At 39.8% G+C, this 18,316-nt stretch overlaps 1 protein-coding gene and 1 pseudogene across 1 annotated transcript in view; one reads left to right on the top strand and one right to left on the bottom strand.

Moving 5' to 3' along the window:
• Positions 1-18,316, bottom strand: part of LOC102839972 (NHS-like protein 2-like) — a 649,194-nt gene that overhangs the window by 370,673 nt on the left and 260,205 nt on the right. The gene's annotated exons all lie outside the window — the stretch shown is intronic.
• Positions 16,155-16,763, top strand: LOC102811260 (annotated as a pseudogene).

Raw genomic sequence — 18,316 nt, 5'->3', positions numbered from 1 at the left:
TCTTTGATCTTCATAAGTAAATGTTTCAAGTCCTCCTCACTTTCAGCAAGCAAGGTTGTATCATCGGCATATCGTAGGTTGTTAATGAGTCTTCCTCCAATCCTGATGCCACGTTTTTCTTCATAGAACTCAGCTTCTCGTATTATTTGCTCAGCACACAGGTTGAATAACTGATTGGAATACCTAAAAGGGGGCTACAACGTGCCCAATGAAGAGGCTTTCTGCGGAGCCTCTGCATTACATAAGACCATAGGTGGACTTCTGAACCCCATCTCAAATCTTCTGAGGTGGGAAATTTCCACATGAAAAGACAAGCTGACCAGCTTGGAGCAGCTAGAAGAACAGAAGATACTTCTAGAAAGAAAGACTGACAGGAAAAATACAAAACAATAACGGCAGTCCGACTAATTACTACAAGAACAAGCAAGTTGCTCATCCAGGAGACATCAAGGCAAGTGGTTAGGTCCCCTCAGGGCAAACCCCCTTCCAAAAGTGAAATTCAATGGGAATACACAAGCATATATGCGCTCTGATTGATGACCACCTTCATCACCAATAAGGGGAAGTGAGGGAGAAACAGCAATGAAGCTGCGAGCTAAGCCCTACAATTTTCAATAGACTCCTATGAACCCAGGTGGAGACCTGGTTGACCAGCAGTGTGGCAAGACCTAGAGACTCTTGGGCACAGAGTCAGTGACATAGCCACAGAACTCTAGTGTGGAGAGTGAAGCGTCCAGCTGATAAGAAGAGAGGGAATATGCATAAGAACACCCACACTTGCAGATAATACCTAATTGACCTGGCTTCAATGGCTGGACGATCAGAGCTCAACTTGTTGTTGTCGTTATGTGCCGTGGAGTCGGTTCTGACTCATAGCGACCCTGCACAGGGTTTCCGAGGCTGTTAATCTTTACGGGAGCAGAAAGCCTCATCTTTCTCCTGCGGAGCAGCTGGTAGTTTCGAACTGCTGACCTTGCAATTTGCAGCCCGACTCGTAACCACTACGCTACCAGAGCTCACCTAGATGAAGAAAAAAGAGGAAAAAAAGAGTAATCTGATACAATCCTAAACCTATAGATGCAGTTGCTCAAAAGAGGGAACAATCTTTACAGTAAGGATCATTCCCACCCCCTCCAGACACAGAGTGGACAGGGATAGGCAACTTGGACACTGGCAACCCAAAATGGAGGGGCTACAAAAGCAAGAAGTGACTGGCTTACAAGCTTTAAAGAGGGAGCCTAGATCCAGAGGGTGCAGAGGAAGGTAGAATCTCCACTGAGTAGTATCCAATCTGTGTGTGCAGGGCTGATGAAAGGAGATGCAGATAGGTCTCTTGTGATACAATAGTGAATAATTGTTATCAGGACTGACTGTGAGGGTTGGGAGTGTAAAGGTAGACGTTTTGTAGCAAAAGGAGGGGAGTGATTGAATTTTCAGTACAGGAGTGGAGGTCCCAGGAGCCATCAAGGGAGAAGAGCAGAGTGCGAGACCCTACCCAGAGAAGCAGTGACGCCGGGGATGGAGGTAGAGACAATGATGTGGAGAGTTGGAGCGGCTGGGGACTCTAGACCCGGAGAGGGAGAGGGGCTGTGTGCTGACAACTGGGAGGCAGGCTTTGGTTGGATGATGATGCATGGAAGGGATCGTAACCATGTCAATAAAACGATATACAATAGGATGAATGTAAAGCTAATGTTCTCCCATGTAAACTATTACATAACTCACAATGAAACTTTTTTTTTAATGTGAAGCTGTTGTTTTTTGATATATCTTTAATCTATGTCTATACACTAGATGTAAACTATCACATAACTCACAATAAAACTTTTTTTAAAATGTGAAGCTATTGTTTTTTGATATATCTTTAATCTAGGTCTATACACTTCTGAAGGAGTCCTGGTATGACACTATGGGTTGGCAATTCAAGCTTACCGGTTGCTTCTTGGAAACCCTATACAGGGTTGCTATGGGTCGGAACTGACTCGACAGCACTTAAGAACAACAACAACAACATACACTTCTGAAGGCAGTGTTTTCTCTGTAACCCTTCCCTGATGAATTCTGCACTCCCACAAACAAAATGTACTTAAGCGCAGAAAATTATGTGAAACACAGAAATCAGCAGCACCACATGCTCAAAAACCCACAGAAAAATGACAGCAATCAACATGCTTATCAATACTAAAGGTTAATGGATTAGAAGTACCACTCAAGAGACAGAGAGTAACACAATGGATAAGAAAATTGCATCCTTCAATACACTGTCTACAAGAGACCCATAAAGACAAAAATTGACTAAAAATCGTTGGAAAAATATAACAAATTATTGACAATCAAAAATGAGCAGGAGTAGCAATATTAATCACTGATAAAATAGACTTTAAGGCAAAAACCAACATAAGAGACAAAGAAGGACATTATATTATGATTAAAGGGTCAATTTAGGTCAAAGGATATAACCATATTACAAAAATATGAGACACCAAAAAAAAAAAAAAAGAGAGAGAGAGAGAGAGAGAGACACCAAACCATACCTCCCAAAGCACTCTCTACTCATGCTGGTTTTGATTATCCATAGCAGTGGTCACACAGAACTCAGAAATCAAACTAACAGTAATGGGGTTTATTAGGGAAATTATCCAGTTACAATGCAAGATCAGAAAATCCTCAGAGCACAGTTTCCAGTCAGCTGCTGATGAATACCTGTAGGACACACCATTCCACAATAAACTTCAGCCTGAAGGCATTCAGATTTATCAGTCAGCAAACCTAGCTCCCCCAATTAAGTGCCTGGAGGCACACTCTTCTCTACAAGCAAGCTTTCTTCTCACAGTCACTAAGCTTTACTTGCTCAGTGGGTTGGGAAATCCACTCCTCTGTCTTGTGCTCTGGTTTTTGGTTCTGCTGCTGTTCTTCTGACACTCCCCTGGGCTCACAGCTTTCTGTCCTGGGTTGAGGAAGTCCGAAGGGCACACTCCACTCCTAGCTCTTCTTTGATGTTAGTGAGAACACCTCTCCTGTTTCTGAGATGGCTCATTTTTAAACTCAAGCTAGAGTTTCAAGTTTTTACAACTACAATTAGCTCTGCTAACATCCACAGCCGAATCATATCATATTATCAGTATCTTCTCCCACATTCTCTTACCCAGATCCAGTGTGGCAGAAACATTATTTGGTGGGAGTTACAGACTATGACTACAGGAGACATTAGATAATTCACAACACCATAGATACCTATATTCCCAATGAAAGAGTCTCTAATAGAACTGAAGAAAGAATTAGACTATGTGTTTGATAGTACATTGGTGGTGGTGGTGGTTATGTGCCGTGGAGTCGATTCTGACTCATAGCGACCCTGTATAGGGTTTCCAAAGCTGTAAATCTTTACGGAAGCAGAAAGCCTCATCTTTCGCCCGCAGAACAGCTGGTAGTTTCGAACTGCTGACCTTGCGGTTCACAGCCAAATTCGTAACCACTACACTACCAGAGCTCCTTAATTATGTTGTTGTTGTTGTTGTGAAGTGCCGTCAAGTCGGTTCTGACCCATAGTGACCCTGTATAGGGTTTCCGAGGAGCAGCTGGTGAGCTTGAACTGCCGACCTTGCAGTTCAAACGGCTTTACTATGTGATAAATAGTGATACAGTGACTGTTTATTCCTTCCATCTTCTTTTGATGCTTTCTGCCATCATTCAATGATTTGCCACATAATCCACTGTCACTCATCTATTCGACAGAATCATTTCACATCCACGCTCAATGTTGTCATCAACCATGGACGTGGATGGGTGTTTTAATATAACTGGAGTGCAGATAATTATTGACTTACCCGCATATATCAATTTAATCCAGGCTGTTATTTTTAAAAATCTTTAAAATGCACACAAAAGGAAAGAAGAAGAAAATAAAAATGATTCACTACAAATAATCAGCAAAACATGTAAGTTGGCAATATTAGAGGAAATAAGGGACAAAGAAGGTATGTTGTTTTTGTTAAGTGCTGTTGTGTCAGTTCTAAATTATAGCGACTCTGGATAGGGTTTCCAAGGAGCAGCTGGTGGGTTTGAACACAGACCTTGTGGTAGCAGCTTATCCAATGGCACCATACCAGGATCCCAAAGAAGGTATTGTTGTTATTGTTTTTGTTAAGTACTGTGGAGTCGGTTCCGACTCATAGTGACCCTGTACAGGGTTTCCGAGGCTGAAAATCTTTATAGGAGCAGAACGCCTCATCTTTCTCCCACGGAACTGCTGGTAGTTTCTCATAATAAATAACAAAATGGAAGAATTAAATCCTGTCTTATCTGTAATTGCAGTGAATGTGAATGAACTAAATGCTTAAATCAAAGGCAGAGAGTGGTAGAATGGATAAAAAACAAAAACATGATTCAACTATATGCTGTCTGTAAGGGGCACACTTTAAATCCAAGGACACCAGTAGGTTGAAAGTGAAAGGACATAAAACATATTCCATGCAAATAATAACCAAAAGAAAGTGGAGGTGGTAATTTCAGTAATAGACAAAATAGACTAAGTCAGGTAATGTAATAAGAGACAAAGAATGACATAATATCATGATAAAGGGATCAATTCATTAAGGAGATATAAAAATTTTAACAATTATATACATGCACAACTAACACAACAAACTAAAAAAATATAAAACAAATACTGAAGAGAAAACAAAGTTCTATGATAATAGTTGGAGATGTGAATATAACATTTTCAACAATTGGCAAAACATCTATAAAGAAGGTCAATAAGGAAATAAAAGACCTGAATGGCACTATGAACAAGTTAGACCTAACACACATATATGAGTCCTAGTGTAGTGCTCTGGTAGCGTAGTGGTTACGAATCGGGCTGCCAGCCGCAAAGTCAGCAGTCCAAAACTATCAGCTGTTCTGCAGGAGAAAGATGAGGCTTTCTGCTTCCGTAAAGATTTACAGCCTTGGAAACCCTGTACAGGGTTGCTATGAGTCGGAACCGACTCCACGGCACATAACAAGTGTAGCGCTGTAGGATAAGCAGTGGACCACAAGGTTGGTTTGAATTGCAAGATAATTGGTTCAAATCCACCAGCCACTCCTTGAAATCCCTATAGGAGTGCTATGAGGTGGAACCAACTTGACAGCACTAAACAAAAGCAACATTTGCCTTAGTTACTAGAGCTACATTAACAGAAATACCACAAATGGAAGGCTAAACAGTTTGTTGTTGTTAGGTGCTGTCCATTTGGTATCAATTTATAGCTACCTAACGCAAAACAGTACAAAATACTGCCCGGTCCTGTGCCACCCCTCACAATCATTGCTATACTTAAGCCCATTGCTGCTGCCATTGAGCCAATCCATCTCGTTGGAGATCTTCCTCTTTTTTGCTGATCCTCCACTTTGCCAAACATAATATCCTTTTCCAGGAACCGGTCCCTCCTCGCAATATATCTAAACTTTGAGAGATAAAGTCTGGCCATACTGGCTTCCAAGGAGCATTCTACTAGCTGTACTTCATCCAACACAGATTGGTTTGTTCTTTTTTCAGTCCATGGTAATTTTAATATTCTTATCCAAAACTATAACTCGAATGCATCAATTCTTCTATGCTTTTCTTTATTCATTGCCCAACTTTCACATGTATATGAGATCATTGAAAATACCATAGCTTGGGTCAGGTTAACCGTGGTCCTCAAACTGACATCTTTGCTCTTAAACACCTTCACAAGGTCATGTGCAGCAGATTTGCCTAATGCAATACGCCATTTGATTTCTTGATTGCTGCTTCCATGAGTTTTGATGGTTAATCTGAGTAAAATAAAGTCTTTGATAACTTCAATCTTCTCTCCATTTATCTTGATATTATTTATTGATTCAGTAGTGAGAATTTTTGTCTTCTTTACATTGAGGTGCAACCCATACTGAAGGCTGTGGCCTTTGATATTCATCAGTAAGTATTTTAAGTCCTCTTCGCTTTCAGCAAGCAAAGTTGTATCATATGCACGTTGCGGGCTGTTAATGAGTCTTCCTCCAATCCTGATGCCATGTTTTTCTTCATATAATCCAGCTTCTTGCATTATGTGTTCAGCATACAGATTGAATAAGTATGGTGAAAGAATGCAACCCTGGCGCACACCTTTCCTAATTTTAAACCATTGAGTGTTCCCTTGTTCTGTTTGAACAACTCTCTCTTGGTCTATGTACAGGTTCCTCATGAGCACAAAATGTTGAGAATACTCATTCTCCAAAATGTTCTCCATAGCTTGTCGTGATCCACACAACTGGAAGCCTTTGCTTAGTCACTAAGGCACAGGTAAACATCTTTCTGGTATTCTCTGCTTTCAGCCAAGATCCATTTGACATCAGCAATGATATCCCTCATTCCATGTCCTTGTCTGAATCAGTCTTGAACCTCTGGCAGTTTCCTGTAAAAATACTGTTGCCATCTTTTAAAAATTATCTTTAGCAAAATTTTACTTGCAGGTAATATTAATGATATTGTTGGATGTTTTTCACATTCTGTTGGAATGCGCACAAACATGGATCTATTCCAGTCAGTTGGCAAGATATCTGTCTTCCAAATTTCTTTGTCATACATGAGTGAGTACCTCTAGTGCCACATCAGTTGAGTGAAAATTTTCAATTTGTATCCCATCAATTCCTGGAGCCTTGTTTTTGGCCAATGCCTTTAATGTACCTTGGACTTCTTTCTTCAGTATCATTAGTTCTTGATCATATGCTATGTGTTGAAATAGTTGAACATCAACCATTTCTTTTTCTTACAGTGACTGTCTATTCCTCCCATCATCTTTTGATACTTTCTGTAACATTCAATACTTTGTCCAAAGAATCCTTCAGTATTACAGGTCGAGGGTTGGATTTTTTCATCATTTCTTCACTTGAGAAATGCTGAGAGTATTCTTCCCCTTCTGGTTTTCTAGCTCCAGATCTTTGCAAATTTCATTATAATATTTGACTTTGTCTTCTCAAGCTGCCCTTTGAAATTTTCTGTTCTGCTGTTTTACCTCCTCATTTCATCCCTTTGGTTTAGCATCTCTACACTGGAAAGCAAGTTTCAGAGTCTCTTCTGACATCCCTTTTGGTCATTTCCTTCTTTTTTGTCTTCTTAATGACCTTTTGCTTTTTTCCTGTAGGATGTTCTTGATGTCATCTCACAACTCTTCTGGTCTTCATTTTTTAGTGTCTAATTCATCAAACTTGTTCTTGAGATGATCTCTAAATTAATGTGGAATATGTTCAAGGTCATATTTGACTCTCATGGATTTATTTTAGTTTTCTTCAGCTTCAGCCTAAACTTGCATAAGAATGATATATGGTCTGTTCTACAGTCTTCCCCTAGCCTCATTTTGACTGATGATATGGAGCTTTACCACCATCTGTTTCCACAGATGTAGTCAATTTGATTTCTGTATATTCTGTCTGGTGAGAGTCATGCATATAGTCATCATTTATGGTGGTTAAAAAGGTATTTGGCCCCCTTCGCTACTTAGCCACACCTAGCACTGTGGCAGAGAAGCTGGCTTGAACTATTGACCCCTTAAGCCCCCAGTGCCTCTGTTGCCTGGGCACTACTGCAGCAGCCTCTGCAATCCAGTTGCCACCAGTCCCTGGGAGAGTGGGCGTGTGGGTGGGCAAGCATAGGCAAAGGAAAGCCTGGCTTTTACAGAGAACTGGTCACAATCACACTTATATGGCAGAGCTATCAGATCCCGGTAGCCTCAGACCCTCGTGCATGGTTCTTCTCTGCTGTCTTTCAATTTGGGAGGTCCTTCAGCTCTGTTCCCGATGGCAGTCGAAGGTGCAGAAAGTAAGACAAGAAGAAGCCATGGAATTACTTAAAGATGACTGCATAGACTCAGAAAGAATATTTCTAGGCATTGACCCCAAAGTGTCTTTTCACCCGCAATGGGAGACTTGCAAGAGTAGACACCTCCAGGAATGATCCTACATCACACACGCAAGGTTTTGTATGTGGAAAGACTGTCAATGTTCTGTACAGCACGGGGGAAGGATCTGCACTGGGCACAAAAGAAGATAGAAGAAAGAAACTGATCCAGGAGACTCTTCCAAAGAGGATATGCCCAGCTCTGGACTGGTTCTCACTAGGAGAAACAGATAAATGGATTTGAGGAGAGAGAGAAAAAAGGAAGAATTGGGTCCGATCACACGGGCACAGCAGGAACATTGTGGAATTTCTCAGTAGGCTTTGAATGCAAGAGTCAATTGCTGTTGTTATTAAGTGCTGTCAAGTCAGTTGTAACCCATAGCAACCCTGTATAAGGTTTCCAAGGAGTGGCTGGTGAGCTTTAACCACCAACCTTGCAATTCAAATCAATTTTGCATTCCAGATCATGAATCCACATCACCACCCCAGGACTCCATGAGGTGCTATGGGTTAAGAGTCCAATGGTGGTGGTTAAGAGTCCACTGGTGCTGTGAGTCAGTTCCGACTCATAGTGACCCTGTATAGGGTTCCCGAGGCTGTAAATCTTTATGGGAGCGGAAAGCCTCATCTTTCTCTTGAAGAGTAGCTGGTAGTTTTGAACTGCTGACCTTCAGGTTAGCAGCCTGGCTTGTAACCACTATGTTACCAGAGCTCTTAGGTGCCAATAAAGAAATACTCATATTTTCCAGCAATTTTTTTTTTCACTTTTTTTTTAGGGTTTTCCAGCTTTATATATATATTTTCCTGGGTTTTTATGACGTTTGACTTTGTTTTTTAGTCTTTAATTTTGGCCCTCTTCTATCTTGTGGGAGAGCTTTCTCTTTGTGCCTCACCTGACAAGAGACAGCAACTGCAGTCATACAGCTAAGATACAATTGCAACCTGTCAAACCTCACTGATAGGGCAAGTGCCAATACCAGTTGCTATACACCAGAGCAGCATCTGGAACTAACATCTGCTAAAAACACTCTATAGTGAGCTGTAAGAGCAGTGAATGGAGAAGTGTATCTGCTGGTCACACCTACAAAGAGTCAATTGGAGTGTTCTTAAGAATATACCATAAAATGGCAGATTAAGGAGAAGTGCAGTGCAGACTTCCACCAGCAATAACACAGAATACCAGATGAAGTAGGTTCAGGAAATGGTCCCAGAATTCTAAAGTACATATATAAGAATATTTAGAAAATTTGAATACTTGCAGCCAGTGGAATTTGAAATAGAAGAAAGAAAGGTGGTGTTTTCTGATCTGCAGCTACCAGCTGCTCTTGGAGCAGCCATCTTGGGCATCATGCAGTGGGTGAAAGATCAGAGGAATGCTCCCACCACAGAGGTCTGACTGATCCTCAGAGATAAAGGTGTGGACATTCCTTTTTTTTTTTTTTTTTCCTGTTATTTGGTCTCTCACGGTCTGTGCAACTCCACTCTGGTGATTAGAGTGGGTTCTACTCCATCCTAGAGGGTTCTACTATGCATGCACATGGATCTGTTCAGCAAAGTTCACTGCACACAGAATCTAAGAAGGGGAAAGGCACTGCTTAATAATGAATGGTTCCCCAAAATGGCTACAGCCAGCCCTAAACTGTTTATCACTACGAAAAAGTCCTGAATAGGGGTTGTGGAGTAGAAACAAGACAGAATACAAAGGAAACAAGCCGAAAATTAAATCCTGAGTTATGTCATAAGGAGCAACAGTAACATCTTGAAATTTCTCCAGTGGCCTTGAAGACAAGAAGCTGAGAGAAGGGCATTAAAGTTATACTTATATTTTGCTACAGATTTTTCTTTTTTTCGTACCCAATCTGTTTTGTTTTGTTTTGTTTTGCAGTTTCTGTTTTGTTTTTTTGTTCCCCTTTTGCCTTCAGTGGGCAATTTCTCTTCCTACGTTACCCAAGAAGAGACAGCAATTGTGGTCATATAGCCATGCTACAATCATACCCTGTAAAATCCCACCATTCAGACAAGAGCCAATACCAGCTGCAATACACCAGATAGACAGCCAACACATGCTATAGTTTCCTCTGAGTTGAGTAATAAGAAAAATGAAAAGGGAAGCCCATCTCATGATCACAGCTACCTGAATGTAATCAGAAAGCTCAATAATACATCAACATACATTCATCTAACTATTGAAAACACACCTAATTATTGAAGATGCCCAAGAAACAACTGACTATTTTGGCATATGTCCAGAAATAAGATATAGTAACTGAAACAAATGAGTTGGACTTAGACATAGACTTCCCATTGGAAGGAGAGCAGGCTTTGGTACTGCCTGAGAAAGAATTCAGAAGAATAAAAGGAGTTCTGGTAGCAGAGCGGTTATGAATCAGGCTGTTAACCTCAGAGTCAGCAGTTCGAAACTACCAGCTGTTCCATGGGAGAAAGATGAGGCTTTCTGCTCCCATAAAGATTTACAGCCTCAGAAACACTGTACAGGGTCGCTATGAGTAGAAACCGACTCCATGGCACATAACAACAACAACAACAACAACAATATTGAGGTGCATCCAAACACTCCACAGAGTGTTTGAGAAAAGCAAGGAAGAATTCAGGAAAGTGTTACAGGAAAAATCAAATAAGATAGATATGCATTTGAAACAATTCAACCTGAAAAAAGTGGTCCAAACGATTAAAAACAAAATATTAGAAATGAACAATACACTGAAAGGCAAAGGAGTAGAACTGAAGAGATGGAAGCCAAATCTTTCAATACTGTTAAGATAGAAGAACTAGCAGAAAGGATAAAACGATGTGAAAAAAGAATACATTATAATACATTCATCTAATTAAGACAAATACAACACCACCACAATGTCTAAAAAGCAAAAGAAAATTTTTGCTCACATGCAGAAACTAAACAGATTAGCTCAAACAAATGATCAAGAAGAAGAGCTAGGAGTGGCATTGGAGGGTGAAGAGGCTTTAGAATTGTCTGAAAGGAAATTTAGTAGAATGATATTGAGGTGTGTCCAAATGTTCCACAGAAAGGTCGAGGAAAATAAGGAAAAAGTCAGAAAAGTGCTACAGGACCAATCAAACTAAATAGATACAGCATTGGAGACAATACAAAACCTGCAAAAAGAGGTCCAGATGATTAATGTGAAAATATCAGAAATGGACAATACACTGAAAGGGCAAAGGAGCAGAATTGAACGGATGTAAGCCAGAATCAGCGAACTTGAGTATAAATCTCTCAATACTACTAAGACAGGAAAACAAACAGAAAAAAGAATGAAAAATCTGAAGAAAACTTGATTCATATGGGGGAAGATGAAGAGGAATAACCCAAGGCTGATTGGTAGTCCAGAACAAGAAGAGACAAAGAAAACCACATAAAAGATAGTTGAAGAGCTACTTGAAGAAAATTTCTCTAACTTCTAAAGTATGAGAAGATAAGCATTCAAGAAGCTGAACAAACCCCAGCCAAGATAGACCCCAAAAGAAAATCAGCAAGACATATAATTAAACGCTACAAAATCAAAGATAAGGAGAGATTCCGGAAAGCAACTTTGGAAAAAAGAAGTGTTACTTACAAAGGAAAGCCAATAAGATTAAACTCTGATTTCTTAGCAGAAACCATGCAGGCAAGAAGACAATGGGGAGACATATACAAAACTTTGAAATTAAAAAAACAAAACAACAAAAAAATCTGCTAATCAAGAATCATATACCCAGAAAAGTTGTCAATGAACTATGATGGCAAAATCAAAACATTTCAGGATAAGCAGAAATTATGGGATTTGGTAAAGGACATGCCAGTCCTCCAAAACATACTAAAGGCAATGCTTTGTACTGAGAACCAACAAGAGCAGACAACAACCAGAGATTGACATATGTGGCAACAGCATCCATATCTCAGTCCAGAGATGGAAGAGTCAGAGTGGAACAAAACTACAAGAATGGAATTAGGGAATTTGAGGCCAGTCTATGATTAGGACAAGCACAAAATGAAAGAAGACAAAAGTATAGTAACAGAGATCCAGGTGGTTAGGAGGTCAGGTTTATTTCAGAATAAAACAGATAGTTATAAATAAAGGAAGAACATAATAAAATACAGGGTAACCTCAAAGAAAATTTATACATCTCCACATCATATCAAGAAAAGGAAAGTCCAAGAAGATTACGGAAACATTAAAACTATGATGATATTAACAAGAAAAAGCACAAGAAAACATGAACTCAGCACAGGAAAGCATACAGAACAAAGCAACCAGTAACACCACAAAAATCAAATAATATAATGTTAGCAATTAATGCATACCTATCAATAATTATAATAAATGTCAATAGATTAAATGCACCAGTCAAGAAACAGAGAGTAGCAGAATGGATAAGAAAACAGTATCCTACAATATGTTGTCTACAAGAGACACGCTAACACATAAATAGAAAAATCGATTAAAAATTAAATGATGGAAAAAATATACCAAGATAATTGCAATAAAAAACAAGGAGTGACAATATTAATCTCAGATAAAATAAACTTTAAGGCAAAAACCAGGATAAGAGATAAGGAAGGACATTATCTCATGGTTAAAGGGTTAATTGAACAGGATGACATAACCATAATAAATATCTATACTCCCAAAGAAAGAGCCCCAAAATATATAAAGCAAACAGTAATAGAATAGAAAAAACAATAGACAACTCTACAATAATAGTGGGAGATATTAATGTACCACTTTTGAAAAAGGACAGAATAACCAGAAAGAAAGTCAACTAAAGACACAGAGGAACTAAACAACACAGTCAACCAATTTGACCTCCTACATTTGTACAGAGCATTCAACTCAATAACAGCAAAACACATAATTTTTAGCAGTGCACATGGAACATTCTCCAGAACAGATAATGTGTTAGACCACAAATCAAGTCTCCATATGTTTTAAAACACTGAAATACTACCATGCTATAAAATTAGAAATCAACAATAGGAAGAATGAAGAAATAAAATCAAATACATGGAAACTGAATAACAACATGTTTAAAAGTTGCTTGGTAGTAGAAAAAATAGAGTAAAATTTAAAAATATCTAGAAACAAGTGAGAACGAAAACACAACATACCAAAACCTTTGGAACATAGCAAAAGCAGTGCTGAGAAGAAAATTTATTGCAATAAATGCACATATCCAAAATGTAAAAAGAACCCAAATCAACACAATAACACATTTCAAACAATTATAAAAAGACCAGTAAAGTAAACCTACAGCTACCAGAAGAAAAGAAATAATAAAGATCAGAGCAGAAATAAATGAGATAGAGAGGGAGGGAAAGGCGGAGCACAGGGCAGGAATTAGACACAGGATAGTTCGGGTGCTGGAGAGGGGGCAATATACAAGTAGGAAGAGGGGAATGGAAGAACAAAACAGATGGGAGAACAATTAGACAGGTCTCAATGGGCTAAGTGGAACAGAGGTAAATAATGATATATGCACAACCTAGAGATTGAGCCATGGTTGGAATGGGGAAAAGTGGGGAATAATGTTAAGATGCTTGGCTGTCTTTTGAATCTTGGTTCTTCTTGCATTATGTTATAAAATAGGCACTGAAGGGGGAGAGAATGGAATAGCGAAAAGTATCACCATAGAAATCTTGTAAGTCTGTCTTCTGCCTATAACTGATTGGAATACCTAAAATGGGGCTACAACGTGCCCAGTGAAGGAGGCTTCCTGCGGAGCCTCTGCAATACATAAGACTATAGGTGGAAGCCTGAACCATATCCAGATCTCCAGAGATGGGAAATTCCCACTTGAAAGGACAAGCAGACCAGCCTGGCGTGGCTAGAAGAACAGAAAATACTTCTTGAAAGAAAGACCTACAGGAAAAATATAAAACAACATAGGGAGACTGACCGTTACTCCAAGAACAAGCAACTTGCTTGCCCAGGAAACATCAAGGCAAGTGGTCAGGTCCCCTCAGTGCAAACCCCCTTCCAAGACCAAGACTCAATGGGAATACACCCTCGACACCGATAAGGGGAAGTGAGGGAAAAACAGCACTGAAGCGGTGAGATAAGCCCTAAAACATTCAATAGACTTCTGTGGACCCGGGTGAAGACCTGGTTGGCCAGTAGTGTGTCAAGACCTGGGGACTCTTGGGCCCAGAGTCAGTGACATAGCCACAGAGAACTAGAGTGGAGAGTGAAGTGCCCAGCTGATAAGAAGAGAGGGCATATGCATAAGAACACCCACACTTGCACATAATACCCACTTATCCTGGCTTCAGTGACTGGATGATCAGAGCTCAACCAGAAGTAAAAAGTAGAGGGAAAAAAAAAAAAGTATTCTCATACAATTTGATGAACTTGACCTACACCTATGGAAGCAGTAGCTCAAAAGAGGGAACAAGTCCTTACAGCAAGAATCATTCCCATCTCCTCCACACACAGAGTAGACAGGGATGGGCAACTTGGACATTGGCTACCCAAAATGAGGGGTGGGGGTTTACAAAGGCAAGAAGTGACTGGCTTACAAGCTTTCAAGAGGGAACCTAGATCCAGAGGGCCTGGAGGAAGGTAGAATCTCCAGTGAGTAGTATTCAATCTGACTAGGCAGGGCTGATGCAATGAAATGTAGATGGGTCTCTTGTGATACAATAGTGAATAATTGCTATCAGGACTGATTGTGAGGGTTGGAAATATAAAGGTAGATGTTTTATAGCAAGGAGGGGAATGATTAACTTTTCAGTCTAGGAGCGGAGGCCCGTAGGAGCATCAAGAGAGAAGAGCAGAGAGCAGGACCCTACCCACAGAAGCAGTGATGGCTGAAATGGAGGCAGAGATGATGACGTGGAACGATGGAGCAGCTGGAGCCTTTAGATCCAGAGAGGGAGAGCGACTGTGTGCTGAAAACCTGGGGGGTACCGGGGAAGGATTGCAGGGTATACCCTTTGGTTGGTTGATGATGCATGGAGGGGACTGCAACCATGGCAATGACATGATATACGATAGAATGAATATAAAACTAATGTTCTCCCATGTAAACTATCACATAATTCACAATAAAACATTTAAGAAAAAGAAAAGAAATAAATGAGATAGAAAAGAGAAAAACTATAGAAAGAACCAACATGACAAGAAGCTGGTTCTATGAAAAGAAAAATAAAATTGACAAACCACTGGCAAAACTAACAAAAGAAAAGAGACACAAATAACATGCATAGGAAACCACATGGCTTACATCACAACAGCACCAATGGAAAAAAAAAGGATAATAACAGAGTACTATGAAGAGTTGTACTCCAACAAATTGGAAAATCTAGAGGATCCTGGATACATTTTTAGAAAAATATGACCTACCTAAACTTACACAAAGTGAAGTAGAAAACTTGAATAGACTTATAACCAAAAAAGAATCAATCTGGTCATCAAAATCTCCCAACCAAAAACATCCAGGCCCAGATGGCTTTACAGGTGAGTATTACCAAAAATTTAGAGAAGTGCTGACACCAATTGTACTCAAACTATTTCAAAATATAGAAAAGAATGGAAAAATTTCTAATACATTTTACAAAGCAAGCATAATTCTCATACTAAAACCAGGGAAGGACACCATTAAAAAAGATATAGACCAATATGCCTCATAAACATAGATGCAAAATTTCTCAACAAAATTCTAGCCAACAGAATTCAACAACATATCAAAAACATAATACATCACAACCAAGTGGGATTCATACCAGTGATACAAGGATGTTTCAATATTAGAAAAACAATCAACATAACTCACCACATAAATAAAAAAAAGGAGAAAAACCACAGATTATATCAATGAAGAAAAGACATTTGAAAAAAATCTAACATGCATTCCTGATAAAAACACGGAACAAAGTAGTAATTGAAAGGAAATTCCTTAACATAATCAAGAGTATATATGCAAAACCAACAGCCAACATCACTCTCAATGGATAGAAACTGAAAGCATTCGCCTTGCAAATAGGAACCAGACAAGGATGCCCTTTATCACCACTCCTATTAGAAAAGAAAATTAAAGGCATCTAAATTCGCAAAGAAGAAGTAAAATTCTAATTTCAAATGATATGATCCTGTACATAGGAAATTCCAATGACTACAAAACACTACTGGAACTCATTGGAAGATTCAGCAAAGTGGCAGGGTACAAGATGAACATACAAACCAGTTGGGCCTGCTAACTCCTCGCTTACATCCCCTTTATACATGCTCACACCCGACTCGAGATGGCGGCAGCAGCGAACTCCAATTCCTGGGATATAGACATGTTATCTGTGGAGAACCTGGTGTGGAAGGTGGGGGGTGACGGCACTGCTGGCGGGGACTGCTAGGAAGGCATGGACGAGGATGAAGACGTCAAGGATTACTGGGATGATGACGACAAAGAAGAAACTGAAGAAAACCCAGAAGTAAACGTTTCAGAAAAGAAAAAAATAACAGAGAAGAGCCAAAAAACAGACCAGCAACAAAAGAAAAGGCAAGAAGAAATTAAAAAGAAGTTAGAAGAACCTAAAGTGTTAACATCACAAGAGCAACTAGTAGACAAACTGCAACTAAAGAAATTACAGGAAGAGACAAACCTTGAATTAGCAAAAGAAACTTTTGGTGTTAATAATACAGTTTATGGACTAGATGCTATGAACCCATCTTCAAGAGATGACTTCATAGATTTTGGGAAGTTACTAAAGGATAAAATTACACAATATGAGAAGTCATTATATTACACCAGCTTTTTTGAAGCCTTAGTTCAAGATGTGTGTATTTCATTGGAAATGGATGACTTAAAAAAGATCACCGAGAATGTTTCTGGTATGGCAGGTCAACCGGAGAAGTAAGGTAGGGACGGGGCTCCAGGGAAAAACGAGTGGGATCTCACAAAGGAAACGTTCATATACCAGTCCCACGGCTTATAAACTATCATAAAGTCTCCTGACCTTACATTTTTGAGAAATCGGCTAATAAGGATAAAGAAAGATGCGTATTTTGGGACTCTTGCCTGGGGGTTTGAGGGTCGCTCCTGCGACTGCAGAGCTTAGAGGGCATGGCCAGGGCCTGCCCATTCGGAAAGCGGTGTCTCCAGTGAGGAAAAAAAAAAAAGAAGGCAAGAGGCAACCTAGCTAGCTTCCTCCCACCCCAAGTCTCCCCACCCGGACTTGATATCCCAATAAAAATCGGCTGGGTGCAGCTCAACCACGACGGAGAGTGTGAGAAAGTCGGCCGCGGCCTTTTGACATCATCCGTCCCTGCATCAAAGTCCCCTGGCCCCACTCCTAGATAGCAGCAGGGATCCTTCAGTGGCGGTGCTGGCTGGTGGGACAGGGCATAGAAAAAGTTAACCAAAGCCACATATCTGCTCCAATGTGGTGATTTCTGTCCATGCGTTTATATTACTTTGGCCTTTAGTCCTCTGGTTTACACATCCCTCCTGGAGGTGGGAACTTATCCTCCCTACGTCCCATAAGAAGAAGCAGCAATCGTGGCCATATAGACAAGCTACAACATAATACTCCACCACTTAGACAAGACCCAACAACATCTGCTACACATTACAGACGAAAAGGGAAGCCCATCTCCTGATCATATTATTAAATAATAATAATAATAAAACAATAACCATGACCAATAAGAAACAATCAACTTTATTGAAGCATGTCCAAAAACAGAAGAGGGGAGCTGACGCAAATGAACTGGAGACAGACAAAGGCTTTATACAGGAGGAGGAGTGGGTTTTAGATGTGTCGGAGAGGGAATTCAGAAGAATGATGTGGAAACAAATTCAAATAATCCGAGAAGGGGTTGAGGAAAATAAGGAAGAAGTAAAAAATTCTCCAGGAACAATCAAATAGGATTGACACAGCATTGGAAACAATTCAAAACCTGCAAAAAGATGCCCAGGTGATCAATAATAAGATATCAGAAATAGACAATAGCCTGAAAGGGGAAAGGAGCAGACTAGAAGAGATGGAAGCTAGAACTAGCGAGCTGGAAGACAGATCTCTCAATACTGCCAAGGTAGAAGAACAAACAGCTAAAAGGATAAAACAATCTGAAGAGAGCCTAAGATTCATGTTGGATAACATGAAGAGGAATAATGTAAGAATTATTGGCATTCCAGAACAAGAAGAAACAAAGAAATCCACAGAAGAGATCGTTGAAGAGCTTCTGGAGAAAATTTCCCTAACATCTTGAAAGACGAGAAGATAAACATTCAAGAAGGCCAACATACTCCAGAAAGGATAGACCCCAAAAGAAAATCTCCAAGACATATAATAATCAAGCTCTCAAAAATCAAAGACAAGGAAAGAATATTAAAAGCAGCCAGGGAGAAGAGAAATATAACCTATAAAGGCAAGCAAATAAGATTAAGCTCTGACTATTCAGAACAAAC

The sequence above is a fragment of the Chrysochloris asiatica genome, unplaced genomic scaffold, assembly GCF_000296735.1.
Source record: "Chrysochloris asiatica unplaced genomic scaffold, ChrAsi1.0 scaffold00118, whole genome shotgun sequence".
In the NCBI taxonomy this organism is placed as follows: domain Eukaryota; kingdom Metazoa; phylum Chordata; class Mammalia; order Afrosoricida; family Chrysochloridae; genus Chrysochloris; species Chrysochloris asiatica.
This window is presented reverse-complemented; position numbering and strand designations above follow the sequence as displayed.